Below are 3,873 nucleotides of genomic sequence, written 5' to 3'. Positions count from 1 at the left end.
TCTGGTTTTCTTGTTTTCCTATTCTCCGTTGAATATAACTCATAATACAATTTTGAGGCACAAGATCAAAATATGTTTTTCCCCTTCTAAATCTTGAGAACATCTCCCGGAAATCCTGCAAATTATGATACCCAGATATGACAAGGACATGACTGAAAAATACACCAGACAGGATATTTTAACTAATCCCGGCTTACTCTAAACCATACATGAATTCTTGTATTCCAAAAAATGATCAACCTTTTTCACAGTATGAATTAAGGAGCAGACTCACACCATCTTGGTCATTTTGAGGGTGTATGGAGTGGGCACAGCTCACCATTCATGCAACTCCACTTCCAGTACACAGCACCACTGTTCCCCCTCCCCCCCAGCCTCCCAGTATGAGGTTCCTTGGTGTAAGTAAGCCACTACATTACTATTTTTTTTAGGGTTTGACTATGATAATGGAAAAATTCGTAACCAATTAACCAGTATCATAAAAGTAGTAACCAATCAGGTGGTATTTATCTAAATTCACGGGAGGGGGGTTGATTGGTCAAAGTTCTTATGGAATCATGTCTTTCTGGCAGCATAGTTTTTCCCTTTTTTATAATACAAAGACTTCATTGATAGTGCTGGTGATAGTGATGTCAATGCTGATGAGTTCATGATGATGTCCAATGGCTTTGGCAAGCAAATGGGCTGAAACAACTGGCATGGAGCCCATTGATAAAACCAGACCACTTACCCAAAACTACTATCCTTTGGATTTGATATTATCCTGCATCAATTTCTCTAGCTAATCAGTAATTACTTTGCATATGATATCCTGAAACTCACATCCGTGAAGGTCTCATTGAGTTCATGTGGTCTAAAAGCCACTGTTCAACTTGACTTCTCTTCAAGATTTCATCCTTGTTAACTTTGCATACAAAATCCTAAAATTCACATCTGTGAAGGTCTCACTGAATACATGTAGTCGAAAAGCCAAGGTTCGACTTGCCTTCTCTTCAAGATTTCATCCTTGCTAACCATGCACTACTGGTTTTTAACAGCATAGTGGCCGTCGGTTCACAGTTAAATCAACAAAAGAAGGCCATGACACGAAATGTAAAATCTTATGCAATGTAGAGGAACTATGAACCAGAGAATTGGGGTTGAAGTGATCTTCCCTAATGATTTCTAATGTGTAAATGTTACCTAAAGACAGAAAGAAATATGGTTTCTGCAATGAAAAAGGATAATTAAAAACAACTTTAACATATTGAAATAAGTGTATCTGGGTAAGATGTGATATGTGATAGAACTCCTATTCCCTCATGGTCTCCTAAACAAAACGATGAAGCTTTTTTTTTTTTTTTTTTTGAAAATGAAACGATGAAGCTTAATTGAAAGAACAAAATAATGTATCTGCTGATAAAAGAAGAAATGGTTAAAAAGATTTAAGGTCTAAAAATTCCAAGGAGATAAAACAGAGTATATATAAAAAAATAATGTTGTAATGAAAAATGTGAAATAGAAAAGCCTCCATTATGCGTTCAATCACCACGATTATGAATAATGAAGAATGGAACGTTATAGATATGAATGACACAAAAAATGGTAATTAATGATGAAAAAGGGTAATTTTAGTACTTTAAGAATGAAAAGCCACATGTAGGAGAAATGAGAATAGGGATGACCATGTTGAGTGTTGTGGTGAGATATATAGATTATTGTTGTTGTTGTTACAAGTGCAGCTAATCTAAAACTTACAACCAAAATAAAAGAATATAATAGAAATTGTCCCAAGGCTCCATTTGGGAAGACGATAAATACAAATATATTCAGTGCAAAGCCTTGTATACAATATTTCTAAATCTTGTATTTGAACCTTATATATGTTTGTATTTGCAATCTACCCAAATGGAGCCTAAACAACTTTATTTTTTCGAGTCAAATGGAGCCTGAACTGAACAACTATGTCAATGTACATAGCAGCAGAAAATGTTGGTTTGTGAACATTAACAAGTGGAATTCAGATCTTCTAATCTCCTAGCCACCCGGTTCTACACTTCGAATGAGAATCAAACACAACAACAATGCATGGGAGTGAGAAGTGCATGTGTGGGCAAGTAGATGGAGGAGTTGGGCCTTCAATCATTGAAAACTCAGGGAAAAAGAAGGCAGAATTGAATAAGATGACTATTCTTGATGTTCATTGTTGTTGTTTCATAGTGAGAAAGGAATAGCTGATTCATAATCATTTTGTCCACATCAGCCATAAGTGCAATTAAGAGATCGAGCAACTATGGCTGAGTTTGGAAGGAGTACAAATGCAAATATGTAGAGTGTAAAGCCATATATTTTGTATGCATTTACGCTGTACATATTTGCATTTATACTCCTTCCAAACTCAGCCTATGGGTCATATGCACTTTTGGTTGTCATGGAGTAAAGTTATTGGTCGCACAACCCTTACAACAAAATTGCATGGGCTCCCCACAGCACATCCCAACCATGTACATGAGATGTTCCCAATGCACGATGAGATATGCATGTGAGGGGCACCTTTGGGGCGTGCTATGTGGGGCGCCGATGTGAACTCCCTTAAAACAGCTATCAAGTTGAACTAATCTGTTCTCCATGGTATGTCTGCACCTCTCTTGAACACAAATAACAGAGGAAAACAATATCATGAAAGGTGACTTCTTTTGGGCTTTGTTTCCACGTCCACAAATCCCTGTGTGGAAAATAAAGAGTTAGCATTTGGCACTAACATTTCTATGGTGGCATGCTATGATAGAAATCCTTGGTTTTGAGGGAACCGTTTTAAATCCCACATCCATTATGCAATAAACATGCGATTTGGTATTATTATTTACAAAATACTTTACATTGTATAGAGAAACATGCAACTTTTTTGTTTCTCACTTTCTCCTCTTTTGCAAAGAGAAATATATTTTATTTTTCCTTCGTTGCAGAGAGAAAAATATAACTATAGGTGAATAATCTCATCTTCTTAACAATTTGGTTAATCGTCGTCAGTGAAAACGGAAGAGTTTTTTCTTGTATTTTTTTCTCTTTTTTTAATCTATTTTAAAATAAGAAAAACAAAAATATGTAAGAACCTTCAACTCATATAAGGCTGACGTGGACATACTAAAATGTGAGCCTGCCCGAACACTGGCGTACTGTGAACTTGTGATTGATTACGTAGGTTTTTCTCTCAATTTTTTTTTCTTTTTTCGTTAAAGATCTGGAAAGATTGTCTGGTAAGGGATGACCGGGTAATCATTAATAATTGACCGTTGCTAATGGACAATTTAGTTCGTCCACGTCCTGTATTTTAGTTCGAGTAACATTTTGGTCTCTCACTTTAAAATGTGATAATTTATTTTTCTTATTTTTAAAACATGACAATGTTGTTGCTAATGGACCGTCATTTATGTATATCACATGATTTTATGTACGATTTATAATTTTTAAAAATATCAAAATTATTCTTAAAAATATCACACTGCTCATTATCTTCTTCCGCATAAAATGAAAAAACCCAAATTCTCTGTCACCAAGAGAGAGAAAAAAAAAATCCATCGAAAAACTAAATTGAGAGAAAGCTTTGGGGCATCAGCCCTGAAAGCCCAGTCTTGGATCAAATTGTCACTCGAGCCAAAAAAATTTTGCTTTCCAGGTTTTCCACTTGTATTACTATTACATCAAGGCAACCTCTGCAAGCGTGGGGCATCAGTCCTGAAAGCCCAGAAAGCAGAAAGCTTCCTAGCTAGTTCCCTCACGCTGATTGTCGATGGACAATAGCTTCAATGTGCGTATCGAGTGTCAACTTCACGTGGAGTCCCAAGTGGTCAGTACGTCATATGCAACATTTGCTGCTGCCCGAAATATTCTCTC

This window comes from Nelumbo lutea, chromosome 1, assembly GCF_056320005.1.
Source record: "Nelumbo lutea isolate HS-2025 chromosome 1, American lotus-T2T, whole genome shotgun sequence".
Lineage (NCBI taxonomy): Eukaryota > Viridiplantae > Streptophyta > Magnoliopsida > Proteales > Nelumbonaceae > Nelumbo > Nelumbo lutea.
The sequence above is the reverse complement of the archived record's forward strand: the minus strand, read 5'-3'. Positions refer to the sequence as shown.